The sequence below is a fragment of the Piliocolobus tephrosceles genome, chromosome 3 (assembly GCF_002776525.5).
Source record: "Piliocolobus tephrosceles isolate RC106 chromosome 3, ASM277652v3, whole genome shotgun sequence".
NCBI lineage: Eukaryota > Metazoa > Chordata > Mammalia > Primates > Cercopithecidae > Piliocolobus > Piliocolobus tephrosceles.
In genome coordinates, this window is record NC_045436.1 from 19,413,462 (window position 1) to 19,430,648 (window position 17,187).

The following is a 17,187-nucleotide window of genomic DNA, read 5'->3' on the forward strand; positions in this document are numbered from 1 at the left end:
CATCATGATAATCAGGATCAATTTCTTCTTTTTTTTTTTTTTTTTTTAAGATCAATTTCTTCTGTCTTTATCTCAGCTGACAGTTACAAATGCAGGTTTAGTGAAACCCTTATTGCCATCACAAAATACTATTTGCAGCTTCAGGTTCTGTGAAAACACCACATCCATCAGTAATCAGAATTTCCAATTCATCAGATTTTAAAATTGTAGGAGCACAGATGATAAATTCTGAAATTGTGTCACTGGAAGTGATGATTGGAAGGCCAAAAGTCACATTACCCCTTAGGTTCTGCACACAGAACCACAAATCAGCAACATAACAAAATGGAAGATTGCATTTCCAACACTATTATGGCGTTGTCTTTGACCTGGCATCTTAATTAAGCCCTTAACAGATTATTCCATCATTTTAGTAATTAAGATTTAGATGCTTTGTATCCATTCACATAGTCCATCCACCAGCCTCTGCTCTAAACTTTCTTAAATATTATCTTCCAGTTTAGTTATTTCAAGACCTTTGACAAAGCAATCAAACCATTTGCTAATGATCTGGCATCCGTGATGTCCCCATCTCCAGTCATTTCTGCCTGCACACAACCAAGTGAACTTCTTGCAGCTCAGTTCCCTGAGAGTATTTCACTTTACTACCGTCTTTCAAAGTCAGGGGTATGTGTTGTCAGATTAGCCCTTGTAGATTTTTAGCTACCACCAACATATTGATCCAAGCAATCTGTAAACTAGACTTTCTTACCACCATTAGCCGATCATAGGGAACCCTGCATGAGTCCACAGGTGACAGTTGCAGAAAAGAAATTGACATAACAGAAATAGGTGACATGGTGTCCAGGCCACTTGTCATGTAACTTCCTATGCCTTCAGAACCTGTTTGTATTCAGTCTTTAATGTAACATTTGCATTGAACAAGGTGTCCCTTGGATGCCCAGTCTCATGATGCAGTGGATTTGAACTACCAACATGATTAGCCTCTAGTTTCATACTCATTTGATGTTTCATGGTCAAGTAGTCAATCTACGAAGGCCCAGCAGGATGTCAAGGGCAGTTTTTAAAATATCAAGTAGTCATTCTTTGCTGCAGAAGGTATGGCCTTGCTCCAGAACCTTAAGGGACTCTGTTGTGATTCATCACACAACATCCTTATCTGTTATGATCAATTCTAACACTATTTGTTCTGTTAGATTACACATCTGGGATAGCTGGGCAACTTTTAACCTAACCTGGATGGGCTGCAGAGCCTTTCTTGCTCTGAGCCATACTCAAAGCTAGTGTCACTCTGAATTATCCAATAAAAGAGTAATAATATTTTTCCTGACCACAGCATGTGCCACCTTCAGAATTCAAACAAACCCATCAAACATTATGCTTCTTCTTAGTGACAGTAAATGCAAAATGCAACAAATTTTCCTTTACTTTAGAGAGAATGTCCAAGCACACCAAAGATATCTACATACCTAAAAAAGTCACCCCTTGGACTGAATCCTAAATTCTTATAGGGTTTATCTCCCAGACTCTAGAATGCATGGGTGTTACTTATGTACCCACAGTACATTTTATTTGTTGCTCAGCAAATTCAGTTTGTATATTATTAATATAGCAAAGTACCATGATCTTTCACAGAATTTTTTAATGATCAAGATCCCTGAGGATTATATTGCAGTGGAATTTGGGGGCAAGACAGTGAATATGTACTGCTGTATTTCCTATGTAAACACAAGATACTTTTTTTTTTTTTTTTTTTTTTTTTGAGATGAAGTCTCGCTCTGTCACCCAAGCTGGAGTACAGTGGCACAACCTCGACTCACTGCAGCCTCCTCCTCCTCCTGGATTCAAGCAATTCTCCTGCCTCAGTGTCTTGAGTAGCTGGGATTACCGGCGCCTGCCACCATACCTGGCTAATTTTTGTATTTTTAGTAGAGACAGGGTTTTGGCTGATCTCGAACTCCTGACCTCAGGTGGTCCACCCACCTTGGTCTCCCCAAGTGCTAGGATTACAGGTGTGAGCCATTACACCCAGCCACAAGATGCTTTTGACTCTCTTAATTATAAGGACTGAGAAAAATGTCTTCATCAGATGCACTGCCAAGTACTATAGTCTAATGATTTGTTACAGTAAAGATTCTACAATGAGCACAACACTTGGGATTAGGGCTACTAATAGGTTACAGTTACAGTCAGTCATTGTAGTATGTCACATATGTTTGGTTTTTGCAAAGACCAACAAATAAATTGAGCAAGGACACAATAGGAGCCGTCTGAGGAACTATGTAAAATGTGCTTTAGAACAATGCACGCAAGTCAAGACGAGTTTAATATTTACGTTAACATTGATGTGGATTGGTCAATGGCTACAGACAGAGTGTTAATGGTCTCATACTTCAAGGTTTGTACATTCATCAGAATGGGTGAATATGCTCTCACAGAATCCCAAAGAGCAGTAGCAGAGAGGATCTAGGGTAAGTATGTGATACAACTTACGATCAGGTGCGACAGATGCTTACAACTAGAGGCCACAATAGTTGGAGCACAAAGGTGGCTCAAGAAAATGTGAGATCAGGCTTAAAAAATGCATTAGTCATTTGGCAGACAGTTGCAATATTTGAGGCATAACTCCATAAAGGTCTGAACTAAGGTACTGACGGCAGTATGATGAAAAGGAGATAGTTTCAGTAGATGCTTATGAGGAAGCTGTCAAGGAGGTAAAATAAAAAGTGACCAACATATTGTTTCTTACATTTTTGACCTCAGACTGTAAGATGCCCTGTAACAAAATGATTCCTTAGAAAACAGCAAGTTGAGAAATGTTGGTTTACACACAAACAGTCCTCTTTTCTGTAAGAGTTCTTTCCTAAAATGCAAACTCCTGTATCTAGATATCATCTATGCTAATGACCACCAGACATCAGAGAGAAAAGCCCATGTGGCAGCATTTAAATCTAAGCCAATTTAATATAGACAATTCTGATATTTTTATTTTACTACATTATTTTAAAATGTTAATTAGTTGAAACAGCATTCAAATCAATGATTAAGTAGCCCTTTGAATATAAAAGAAAATCAAATTAACTTCTGGCTGACTGTAAAGTAGATGAAAGCTAGCACCAGGGTAGTCTCCTAATTCATGAAGATATTTCATAGCCAGAAAGGGTTCAGGTCTGGAATTCTTCAAATTGGGGGTATTTTTAAAAATTTTCCCCTTCTTTACATTGCTGGTGAGAATGTAAAATGGTACAGCCAATGTGGAAAATAATTTTGTGATTCCTCATTAAATTAAACATGGAATTAGCATAAGATCCAGCAATTTCACTCCCAGGTATATATACACAAGAGAATTAAAACAAATGTTCCAGCAAAAAAATTCAACATGAATTTTCATAGCATCCTTAGTCACAATAGTCAAAAGATGGAAACTACCCAAATGTTTCTCATTGGATAAACTGTGATATAGCCATAGAATGAGAATGAAGTACAGATAGATACTACAACTAGGCGAGCTTTGAAAATGTTATGCTACGGAAAGAAGCTAGTCATAAAAAATAATATTATATATATGTATTATACATACATAATATATTTAATTACATAATATATATCTACTTATATGAAATGTTCAGAATAGGTAAAAATATAGAGAATGAAGTTCAACTGGTGGTTACTTGAGGCTGGGAGGGTAAGAGTACAGAAGGATCACTATAAAAATTACAAGGCTACTGCTTGTAGTAATAAAAAATGATCTAAACTGACTGTGGTGATAGTACATACCCGTGAAAATACTTAACATGCATTGAATTGTATGTTTTCTTTAAAAAAAAAAAAAGAATTGTATAAATTTAGGGGGTACAAGTGCAGTTTTGTTACATGGATATATTGTACAGTGGCAAAGTCTAGGCTTTTAGTGTTACCATCACCCGAATGGTGTACGCCATACCCATTCAGTAATTTCTCATCCCTCACCTACCTCTACTCCTCCAACCCTTCTGGGTCTCTTATTATTATTATTCCACAAGTTATGTCTATATAATTATTTGACTCTTACTTATGTGAGAACACATATTTGGCTTTCTGATTCTGAGTTGTTTCACTTATGATGATGGCCTCCAGCTCCATCCATGTTGCTGCAAAAGATACGATTTCATTCTTTTTATGGCTGAATAGTATTCCATTGTGTGTGTATATATAGTGTGAAATATGTATTGTGAGATATATATACATATATATCATGATTTCTTTACTCATTCATCTGTTGATGGACAGAAGTTGGTTTCATGTTTTCAGTATTGTGAAGAGTGCTGCTGTAAACATACAAGTGCAGGTATCTTTTTTATATAATGATTTATTTTCCTTTGGGTATATGTCCAGTCATGGGATTACTGAATCAAATAGTAGTTGCACTTTTAGTTCTTTAATAAATATCCAAACTATTTTCCATAGAGGTAGCTCTAACTTACATTACTACCAGTAGGAGAATGCAAAGGAAAGCATTCCATTTTCTCTGCAACCTCACCAACATCTGTTCTTTATTTATTTTTTGTCTTTTTAATAATATTCATTCTGACTGGTATAAGATATCTCATTGTGGTTTTAATTTGCATTTATCTGATAATTAGCATTTTTTCATATGCTTATTGACTGTATGTATGTTTTCTTTTGTAAAATGTCTATTATGTTCTTAACCCACTGTTTAAAGAGATTATTTGGGTATGTTTGTGTGTACTGAGTTGTGTGAGTTCAAATGAGTGAATTTTATGACGTGATTATATCTCAACAAAGCTGTTTAAATATTTTTTAAAAAGTCTTCCCCTTCTTTTTAAAAATGTATATCTATCTACATTTATTTTTCAAGAATGATTTTGCTGAACATAAAATCCATGCCTCAAATTTCCTTTGGAGGCCCCAAAAGGATTCCCAAGTACATTTTGGCTGCATAATAGCAGCACAAATTAATGATGGATGGATACCATCTTTCACACTAGAAAAGGAGTGAAAGAACACTTCAAAATGTTAAAACTAGGTCATAAACAACATTGGAAAAGGAAACTTTGGTTGTGCAGTTGTGAAAATTAAAAGCTGTTTCTTGTGTGTAGCAGGGAAGAATTGAGCCAAGGGATGCAGTAGCTTGTTTTAACAATGTTCTAAGAAAGTTTACTTTACTCCCTAGTCAACTGTGAACCTATTTCTTACAAGAGGGTTGGAGGCAAACTTTCTGAATAACCTTCAAGTGTTCTTACCAATTTCCATCAAACCCAGCAAACCTAAGTCACTGGAGATACTAACAGAAAGAGACTCAAAAGTCCTAAGTACTTCTCTGAGAAACTGTAGAAATCACAAGTAATCAGAATCTAGTCTTCTTTCCCAAACCACTAGTGATTTATAACAGTTTTATCAGGCTTTCTATATTAAAGCCAGCTATCATCTCAGCTCTTGAAGAAATACTGCTACAGCACAATAATAATAGCTTTTTAGTACATTGTAGGATACAACTTGATCTTCTACAAGAGAGTTGAGAGGAAGAAGGGAGGTCTGTGTGCTTCAGGACATGGTTTCTGTATTCTATTTCATGTCAAGTGCCAATTATTTTTAATTCCAAAAAGGCACAGATAAAGCAAATATTTCTATTTTATTTTTTTCCACTAGCTTTCCTAATAACTACAAAGGAAAAGACACAATAGTAACAACATGAATATTGCTTACGATTATAATTATGATATTCCCAAACACATTTAATAACCTCTTCATTTTCTCTTCAAATATTCATTGTGGAGATACAATATTCTAAGTACAATTTCCATGATCAAGACAAAGGACATAATATTAAAAATTGCAATAGGAAAAATGCATGCCTTCAAATTTAATACATAAAGATACTGTGATGTAGATGTTACCCATAGGTGATAAGCCAATTTGTGCATAAGCTAATTATTCCAATTTACCGTGCCTACAGTTAGGCTACCAAATAAGACCACTTGATATTTTGCACTCTAGCCAATTGGCCATATTTTTCTCAGACAACTAAATCTAAGGACATTAGCACATAATTCATTCAAGAATGTCTTTTTTAAATGTAAAACAAGGCTTTTGTTTAACTAAACACTAATTTCTAATATGAAGCTAAATGAATTTAAGATAATATACTATCATAGGAAAGAAAAGATAAATATGAGAGTCTTTCTGTTCACTCAGAGTTTTAGCTGAGGACCTAAAACTCATAAAAATAAATATCTCTACATTCTAAAGAGAACTACCAAACCTATAGTCATAAGACTTACCAAAATATAACAGAACAGAACAGTTCACTTGTTTGGGTTCCCCCAGAAAAGAGAGTCTGAGGAAAGTATTTGTATTCAGCTAGTTCATGTAGCAGTCTGTCCTAAAACAAGAGTGAAGAAACGGGAAAATTAAGACAGGGAAGGTGCAAAGCCAACTCATGAGGCATTAGTGAGGCTGCTGCCACGGGCAACAGGGCCTCCCTTCTGCAGGAACCTCTGAGGAACACAGAATGTCCCGCAGGATGGCATACCCAGAAGAGAGGAGTTTGGGGCATTTGTCTACAGGTTTGTCCAGTGGTTAAGGTTTGCCTGAAATAGTAACTGCACCGCACTTTGGGACTCAACCTATGAGGGGCCAAGGGGACTTTGCTATTTACAGAAGATCCTAAGACAGAGAAATGGAGAGATCTATAGTAGATGCTTGAGATGGAATGATATCTGCATACTTAATTCTGTCCACCACAGCCATGGCTGGAATTTGGAGAAAAAAATGAAAAAAAGGAATGAGATACAGAGTACCAAAATGCAACAGACTGAATGTTTCCGTCCCCCCAAAACTCATATATTCAAATCCTAACTCTCAATGTGATGGTATTAAAAAGTGGGGCCTTTGGGAGGTAACTGGGTCATGAGGATGAACACCTCATAAATGGGATTGGTGCCCTAAGGGACCCCAGAGAACTTTCTAGCCCTCTTTGCACCATGTGAGGATATAAGAAAGAAAACATATCATTTGCAAACTGGAAGATGACTCTCACAAGAATCTGGCCATGCTGATACACTTATCTTGGACTGTCCAGCCTCCAGAACTGGGGAGAATACATTTCTGTTATTTATTAGCCACTCAGTCTTCTGCTATAGCAGCCTGAACTAAGACCAAAAAAAAAAAAAAAAAAAAAGCATTTGTTACATGGATCCACCCCACTCCTACCCTTCTTTATAAGAAACATTTGAAATGCTAAGGAAACTGATCAGAAAGAACAATTCCTTGAAGCAAAAAAAATTTAACACATTGTGGCATTTCTCTTATTACTCCTGTAGGAGAGAGTATAGGGTCGTTTTTCAGCTGCCAAGGCAAGTGAGGAAGCTTTAAAAGAAAGAACTCTTCTAAGTGCCTGGGGATGTTTGCAAGAGAAGAGCCTTGCATCCAACCAGGCATCTTTCTCCCTGAAAGAAATGCTAAGGCCTGCCTCTGCTGCTAACAGAATAGAAAACCAGAGTTTCTGGTCTCCTTACACTTGCCATCTTCTCATTTGGAAATTCTGAAGATAGCAGGCTAGCTGGAGCTATTCATATGCACAGAGAGAGAGAAGAGAATGCAGTTATGAGATCAAAGTGCCCCTCTGCCATATAATGCAATGAGGTTCTATGAGCTTCCTTTGGCCATATAGACACTTTGCATGATCAGCTAGAATGGTCTTCGAAGGATATTGCCCAAGAAAACTGCCTGCAGGAAGGGAACCACAGCAGAAAGGGGTAGTGTGGGATATATCACTGAAAAGCAACAGTGAAAGGGAGTCAGAAGAGGTCAAAGAGTGCATTTTCTTGGTATTATGGCAGACGACTAGTTGTCCCCACAAAATTATTTTCCCTTCTTGCTGGACATGTGACTGTCAAGCTTCAGATTATATTTCCCAGCCTCCTCCCATGAAAAGAAACCACATGACTAAGTTACCATCATTGCAATGGTAACATAAGTAATGGGTGCAATTTCTGCCTCACTTACTAAAATGAAGTTGCTGGCCCTGGATTCACCTCTTTCCTCTTCTCTCTCTGAAAAACAGACAGGTCCATGACAGCTTTTTGGTCATGCAAACTAGGATAACATGAATTTAGGGGGTTGGTGAATGAATAATATGGAAGGAACTCAGGTCCCTAAATGACCTTTTGAGGGAAAGCTGGACTATCAAGTGAGAGAGTAATAAATCCATATTTAAGCAAATGTTCATTTTATTTATTATTGCTCCATGAAAAAGAAAAATATAAACTTAAGGTTAATCCTATTGATTTTTTATTTTAATTTGATTATGTTTCTAACAAGAGAGATTAAATACAAAGAAATTGACCTTATTGGATGCTAGAAGGCCACAAACCATTGTAATAGCTAAGATGCTTTTCATTCCCCCTTCCCCAAGAAGGGGATTTTCACTACCATTAAGAATGCATGATTTCAGCTATTGTGTGTTTTTTCCTCTTTGTTAGAGCAGCCTAATCTTTGCCCTCCCTTATACAGTGAGGAAGTTAGAAGGGTGGAAATTTCTTTTGCATCCCCCCAGGAGCCCACTATTACAGCCATGAGAGAAGGCTGGCCATAAGAAAAGCCACTTGAAAATTAAGAGAGAGCTAGAAACACCAGGCAAAGCACCAGGTAAGTAAAATGGGCTTTACCACATTTTCTCTCATCTTTTCTCTCCTCAATCCCTGTTCCTCAACCCTACTTGGAGGAGCCAGAGACAAACGGCAGAGGAGAAGGGATGTAAAAACAGGAGCTTATGGAGGTGGACTAAATCTTACTTTGCTTAGGTGAGAGAGACAGGTAGAGGAGCTTAAGAAAACAAAGTTCTAATTTAGACTAGACCGGACATTTAAAAATTTATAAAGGTATTTAAAGCTACGGGTTTCATACAAGATGTCACCCAGAAATGACAGTGAGACATCCACAAAAGCAGTAGAGGCAGAAAAATAAACCTGTTTCCAAATTGCACTCTACCAAATTCAGTACACCCAATTAATCGAGTTATTCGATATCCAATAAGCAAAGCATATACACTGCAAATGTTCAAGAACAAATGATATTTCTCCCACTCATCCTCAGCTGTTATCAAACCTGGCTAATCTAATTGTGACAGCTTTTGTCCTATTTGAGATTCAATCTTTTTCTTCTCTTCATAGATACCTGCTAGAGCTCTGAAGTCTGTTCATGGACCCCAATTATTTAATATGCCAATTATGACTTTGCAACTACTAAAAGAATTTAGAATCCTTTGCAACAGGGGTTGTTCTATTTTTCTAGCCAGAGATTGTCACTCCATAATTTACTAATGAGCTTTTCTAGAAATAACAGAAAATGCTTAGCATCTCTACTTTTTTTATCTACTGAAGTCCAAACATCTCAGGGTGATAGCAGGATTATAGGCAGCATCATTTAATAATACCAGTTTTTCAAAGTAATTTCTTTATTTTTAAAAAGCTTTTTTATTTTTATAAAGCTTTGGCACAAAAATTGTTGTGACATGTTTCCTAATTGCAGAGGGAGAGGGTGTTGCTTTTTAAAGCACATTTTTAAAGGAAAAACTTTTTAAAAATCTACAAAGTGATTTCTTACAAATGCCATTAGTCACAGAATTAAAAGTGTTTTCCTCCACTTATTTATTTTACACTAAAATTTAATAATATTTTTCTTCCTCTGGAGAGTACCGATGTTAAGGGGTAGTAGCATGAAACATTTAAAGTAAGCTCTCTTGGAAGGCTGAGGCAGGAGGATTGCTTGAGACTAGGAGTTCAAGACTAGCTTGAGTAAATAGCAAGACCCTGTCTCTACAAAAATATTTAAAACTGAGCCAGGCATGGTGGCACACAACTGTAGTCCTGGCTACTTGGGAGGCTGTGGCAAGAGGATTACTTGAGCCCAGAAGTTGGAGGATGCAATGAGCTATGATCACACCACTACACTTCAGCCTGGGTGACAGAGTGGGGCCCTGTGTCAAAATGCTGCTTTGTTTCTTTGTCCCACCCCAGCTCTTATGATTCTAAAAGTCTCTCTAAGCATAAAGTGTGTCCAGCTTCAAATAAGAGAGATGGAGAGCAAGGAGAATCTTTATACATGTATCTATGTAACTTTATAGATAGATACAAACACAGATCTTAAAGAAGTCAAAACATCCAGCTCAAAAATGTCATCTATGAAAATACTAAGGTCTCAGAAACTCATAAACCCAAAAAGAGAAACAAAAAAGACTTATCTACTTCCAATTCACCAAGCACTGACATCTTCTTTAATCCTCATCTCAAAATCTCCCACACCTTGAATGTTCCCTCTCTCTGTCCTGAGATGAGATACACATCCTCGTATCTCCTCTATCTTTCCTATCCTATATTATGAAGTTCCATCTCTGTAGTGGCTCATTGTTCTGTTCCACACAGCCTTCCCTGGTTTCCCTGGTTTGGTTGCCTTTGATGCTTTTTCCAAGGATTCCTCTGAGAGAGCCACATGCACCAGGTCAACAAACTAAGCAAGGCAGTAGCCTATGCGCTCATCAAGGGAGAGAATAAAGTCTTATTCAATCCTCTATTCCATTTCCCCAGTGTAGCAAGTACTAGTTGAAATTGTTTTCATTTTGTTTTGCTATGTTCTTGCATTAATTGAGTCACTGGACGAAGAGAAAGAAAAGGAAACATATCTCCTCCCAATGACATTGTCACAGCATGGGTCCTAGAAGTTTATTTTCAGGAAGTCAGGCACCTGGTAGGAAGTTAAACTGTTTTCCTCCCCTCGGCATCCTTAGCCTGCCTATTACCTGGTTATTAGTCATTTGATTTACCTCAGCACCTGATGAGGACAGAGGCTGAGCAGTCCTCAACCACCTACTCCTTGCTTGTTAGATGCCACCTGCATCTATCTCTGCTTGACTAGATGCTACCAAGAAGCTATCTTGCGTCACTAAACAGACCCACCATTTCCAAACTAACAGCTATACAAAAGCTCTCACTTAGATGAATGGAGTAATTTACAAGCAAGATAGGAAAGACAGAAGGAAAGATGACATAAAGAGTGCTGCTTCAGCCCTTTCGATAAGGTCCAGCTTGTACACCAATAGCCAGTCTTGCCCATTGCTCACTCTGCTTATGCAGAGAAGCTGTTACCTGGCCGTGGAAAGTGCTGGAGGTGTTTTTGGCCCATCACCATTCATTACCAGGAAGAAAAATCAGCTTCTTATTTGAAGCTCTTTTTTTCGTCATAGCCCATTGGCCATGACTGATGTTACTTTAAGTAATGCAGCTAAAACTGCTTAACCCCAGAAAGCCTCATACATAGGAAGTGCTTGCTCTAGTTAAGATAAAACCCAGAGGAGGCAGAAACTGTACAGGACAACAGGTGTCTTCAAACTTCCCCTTACCACCATTCTTATATTTAAAGACAGCCTACTCACAAGTCACAGTTTCTTAAAAGTCATTACACAAATGTCCAAGAATTCAGAATTGTATCCTTACATAGCCTAAATATTTCATAATACTGTTGACATTGATTCACCTCTTAAGATCATACCAAAGGACAAGGATATGTGACCTATTTTCACTGTAAATAATAAATACATCATTTTATATTTCATTTGTCATACTTCCCATTAAATCATTTCTTAAAAAGAAATCCAACAGCATCATTTCTTTTTTTAATGTTGTTCCAATTATTCTTAAAATAATTAGAATATGGCTTACTGTATTCTTTTAGGAATCAATATTTCTTTTTGGCAAAACATTATGTGGCTTTTTAAAATAAGATAATAGCTTCCATTACAACAAAGTGACTATCTCTCTCAACATACTTGAACTTCATATGAAGATGGAACCAACAAAAGGAAGAATGCTCTCGGCGACTTACTAACATTTAGTCAATTGATTTCACTTATAAGAAGGGCACCTGGCATCTTCCATTAGTTCTACCACCACAATTGCAAGGGCTAGGGGGATGACAACGGCACATAGGAGGGAAAAAACTAGAAGAAGGATTTACTTTAAAATTAGCTCAAGATGCTTGAAGTAAACAATTTTTAAAACACATAAATAGACAGCTAGCTAATAGTTATTACATTCAATAATTTAGCATGATATGCATGACGGTTTTGACCTCCAAAATAATTTAGCACCTTGAGCTGAGATTAAATGCAGAACATTAATTTTTCCCTCTGGTTGTCAAGCCAACCAAGAGACCCGTCAAATCCATTTAAATAAAGCCTGCATCATGTAATAATATTAAAGGGTATAAAATATTAATATGGGTCTGTGGTAGAACATTGGCCAACAGAGCTACAGTGAGGTGCCTTTAATTTATTACCCTGACAATCTGTCTTGCACTAAAGCTAGGCGTTAAAGTACCATCTAAGAATTATTTTTTGAGCTAGAAGATGGGCCCATTTAAGAAAGGTCACAGTTCCTTCAACTGCGCAGAATTTTTAGTACCTCCAAGGAAAAGAAGTCATGAGTTCCATTTTAATTGTATGAATTTGAAGAGATAACAAAGTACAAATGCCAGAAACCCATTGTAATGAAAATGAAATTTTCAAAGAAAAAGGTAGACACTAACTCATTACATGAGGCCTGATGAGCTTCCCCCATCGTAAAAGTCCATCTAAATCAATGTATTATTTACATGCCACGTACACCAACCTTCATCAGTGCTCTTCTCCTAAACACATTCTGATTTTTATCTCTGAATACCATTTTTCTGGATCATTTTCCAATGGGTTTGCTAAGTTTTAAGTACATATTCTTAAATATTTTATCCTTATTCTAAAGATTATTCCCTGCAAGAACCACACTTGTTCCATATAAAAAATCTCAAACTGATGAGTAGGGAGGTTATAGATGGAGATAAACAGTGGGAGAAACATGCAATGCATGCTTTGTTGTATTCGAGTGGTTGTTTTATTGATATAAATACTCAATAGTCATTCGTTTTACTAAATTAGAAATTTGTATAAATTCTTTAAAATACATTTGGTTTACAATTTATTTTAAACATGCCAAACATACTCTTTAATGCTAATTGTGTTATTTTTCCAGGTACATCACACACACACACACACACACACACGTACACACAAAACAAAAGCCAGAGGCTGCCTTCTTGCTCCCCCATGGTCATCCACCACACAACGCAGTAGATCTTCCTTTAAACTGAGGTTCCACTAACTTCAAAGAATCTTCTCTGTAGGAGAACATGGTGCATAAGACACAGGAGGAAACAGAAATCTGACCACAGGAAAAAAACCTTTAAAAATTCTAACCAAAGCACAGAATTCTCCAAACAAGGGAATTGCTCAGTAACAATCAGGTCAGGTATGAAACCACAGACATTAGGGTGAAGTCAGAGAGTTCACCTTCATGTGGAGAGGGAAGACAGCACAGTGATGACACAAAATCTCACAGCAACCACAGTGACAGGAGTGGAGGAACTGCAGATTTCCCAGGCTGACCTATAGTTACTTGATAAAATGCAATGGACACCATTCCAGTGTCTCAAAGGGTGGCCATAATCTTTCAGAGCATGGAAGGCCACTTGTTTCAAAGAGTCAAAGTGTCAGCCGAGTTCTTTATTTCTAAATTTTCTGTTTATTAATGTTTTAATTTCTACAAAATAAGCTTCCTGAATTAACTAATTTGAGTTGTATCTATAATAAAGCTTGTTAATTAAATTTGAGAAAAGCTCAATGTTTACCTCATATCCACTGCTAATATGGACCTGGAACTCAGGAGACGTCATTATCACATCATTTCTACAGCCTCTTATCTCATTGGCTAAGTGATCACATGCCAGTCATCGCTGTGAGGTATTTTTCTTCTTTATCAGATCCCCATCATAGAGGTCACAATAACCTGGGAGAAAAGACAAAAAAAGTTGTATTAAGTTTACATTATTTGCCCAGATGAAAGCAGAAAACCATAGAGTAATGCAAAAAGTATCTCTGTCTCTGAAGGGCCATTATCACTTCATCTTCTGGAACAAAGGCAGAGACACAGAGGTTTGTATGCGACTGTCTTCCTGGGCTGTCATTCTATAGAATTGCCAAGGTAAGTGTTCCCTCATAGTACAGATTTCCTTATAAACTTCCAGGCAGTGCTCATGATAAATAGGCTCATAAATTATTAATAAATAATCTAGGCTTGGAAGATCCTAAGGGAAATTATATAAAAATATCTGATTGTAAGCCAGATGCGATGGCTCATGCCTATAATCCCAACACTTTGGGAGGCCAAGGCAGGCAGATCACCTGAGATCAAGAGTTTGAGACCAGCCTGGCTAACAGGGTGAAACCCCATTTCTACTAAAAACAATACAAAAAAAAAGAACTATCTGATTGTATGGGATGCTTTTCATCCCAAAGATTCTTCCATCAATCTATAAGTACATATTAAGAAACTATTACTGCTCTTTTTACTGTAAAGATACAGTGTAGCATGCTTAACCCTGTATGCAGAGACCTTATAATCCAAAGTGGTAGAAGGGGTAGGGTTGCCAATGAAAATACAGGAAACTCAGTTAAATTTGAATTTCAAATAAACAATGAATAGGTTTTGGGGTTTTTTATGTTTGTTTTGTTTTGTTTTTTCAGACAGAGTCTCGCTCTGTCCCCCAGGCTGGAATGCAGTGGCACGATCTTAGCTCACTGCAACCTCCACCTCCTGGGTTCAAGCAATTCTCCTGCCTCAGCCTCCCAAGTAGTTGGGATTACAGGCACATGCCACCATGCCTGGCTAATTTTGTATTTTTAGTAGAGATGGGGCTCATGCCTGTAATCCTAGCACTTTGGGAGGTCGAGTCAGGCAAATCACTTGAGGTCAGGAGTTTGAGACCAGCCTGGGCAACATAGTGAAACCCCGTCTCTACTACAAAATATAAAAATTAGCCAGGCATGGTGACACATGACTTTATTTTTCTTTTTTCTTTTTTTTTCTTTTTATAACATTTTTTGTAGAGATGGGATCTCACTATGTTGCCCAGTCTGGTCTCAAACTCCTGGGCTCAAGGGATCCTCTTGCCTTGGCCTCCCAAAATGTTGGGATTACAGGCGTGAGTCATTGCAGCCGGCCATGACTATGACTTTAAACACAGCATGATTGTGTGTTTCTCTCACAATGAGCAGATACTAGCACAAGGGGGCAGAAAGTAAAGAAAGGGCAGATGTCCTCTTGAAAAGCAGGAAGCTGAATAGCTTTGGCTTAAGAAAGATTAAAAACAAGACAGAAGACTATTACCTAAGCTAATAAAATTAGATCAATAAAAATCTACACCTTGAAGCTGATAATTTTATAAGTAATATAATTGAATAATATTCAAATATTATTGTACGATAGTTCCCAGTAGAACTAAGATTATCGAGGGAAAAAATTATGGGATCTAAGATTATAGACTATCAGTTCTTTTATTGATTTAATCAATGATTTACTGCATTTAAGGAAATAATGGGTTTTTTCCCATAGGTAAAACAGAAGACTAGTAAATTTGCTCTTATTTAGGTGAATACATAAGCAAGTAAGGAAGAGTTAGCATTTTGCTATTGTCTGGGATAGTATCACAATGGCTGTATTTAATTTAACAAAAGAATATATATGATTAATAATAGGAGTACGTTTGATGATAGTAAACATTTTAATAAATTTCAGTAATTGCCATAGTTATTAAAGGTAGTCTTTTTTTTTTTTTAAGACAGAGTCTCACCCTGTCACCCAGGCTGGAGTGCAGTGGCATGATCTTGGCTCACTGCAACCTCCATCCCCCAGGGTTCAAGCGGTTCTTATCCCTCCCAAGTAGCTGGAACTACAGGCACACACTACCACATCTGGCTAATTTTTTGTAGTTTTAGTAAGACGGGGTTTTGCCATGTTACCCAGGCTGTTCTTGAACTTCTGGCCTCAAGTGATCCACCTGCCTCGGCCTCCCAAAGTGCTGGGATTACAGGCGTGAACCACCATGCATGGCCAAATTTAGTCAATTTTTTAAATACTAGAAGTCTTACTTTTTCTTCATAGAAAATGATTTCTAGTTTTCTAAACTAGAAATAATAGTATCTTACCTTACATAACATGTTTTCCAAAATCTTGGTGTAATTTCTCTCCTGCTTGTATGTGAAAACTGCCACATTCAACATGAGAGAATAGTCCATGCTCCTGAAAAGAATGGGCAATGGATCAAATTTTCTAGTTTTAATTTTGTTAAAAACTACCAGATATGTTTAATTTCCTTGAAAATGTTTATATGTTAAGCAACATGAAGACTTTTTTGTATTTATGTTACTAAGATATATATATATATTTTGATCCAGAAACATTGAAATAATGAATACTTTCTTTCAAACTTCTCATATAATAATTATATTGTATTTTATATTTCTTCCTCAATAGACTTCATTTCCGCAATCATTTTAGTAATCCTGATTTAGGTATTGAGAGTCTGGTTTTTAAGAGCCCACTTAGAAATTTGTTAAGATTCTCAAACTGCATTGCATGTATTAAAGTTTATAGCACCCAGCGTCAAACATTTTGCTATAGTATTATAGTAATATTAAAACTGTTTTGGGTGTGCACATGCACACGTGTGTGTGGGGGGAAGGGGGTGTTCTTCAAAGAAGGATAAAACACAGTTACAGGCTGAAATATCTTATAGATAATTGTGTACTTTCCCATCAGGGAAAAGATAAAACTAGCCTAACTATATGTGTTTACTATAAGAGTTGCAGGGATGTCACTGAGGAGGAATATTTTCTTCAAAAGTCACGAAATAATATTATTCCAAAAGAATGTTTATGTAAAATATATGAAAATTTTAAAATACAATAATTCATTCAAAAAGCACTGAAATTTCCATTTTAAGACTCATTTGATAATAATGCTGAGAAAATAAAGATAATTGGAATTTAGAGCTCAATTACATTTTTAAGTTAAAATACAATAGATTTAGGTTCCCAGTAAATAATGTCAAGAGAGTCAAAAATGAACTTAGGTTGAATGAATACATTTGGTTTTATGTAATTCCCTATTTTGAATTCGTTTTTTGCCTTGTACTATAAAGTTTAATATGAAGTCATAGCTCAAGTCTTTTGGGTTAAAATATTTTTTTAAAAAAACAAGAAAAAGTAAATGGCCTCAAATTTACCAGCAGCAAGCAAACAAGGGAAGGGAAGTAGCTTTG

The 17,187-nt window shown here is 36.7% G+C and overlaps 1 long non-coding RNA gene across 1 annotated transcript; it reads right to left on the reverse strand.

Moving 5' to 3' along the window:
* Nucleotides 1-12,904: 12,904 nt before the first annotated feature.
* On the reverse strand, nt 12,905-16,168 carry LOC111552466. Its single transcript, XR_002734638.2, has 2 exons — nt 16,073-16,168; nt 12,905-13,874 (listed from the first exon to the last, which is right to left on the reverse strand). It is a non-coding gene; the product is annotated as an uncharacterized LOC111552466 (long non-coding RNA).
* Nucleotides 16,169-17,187: the final 1,019 nt, after the last annotated feature.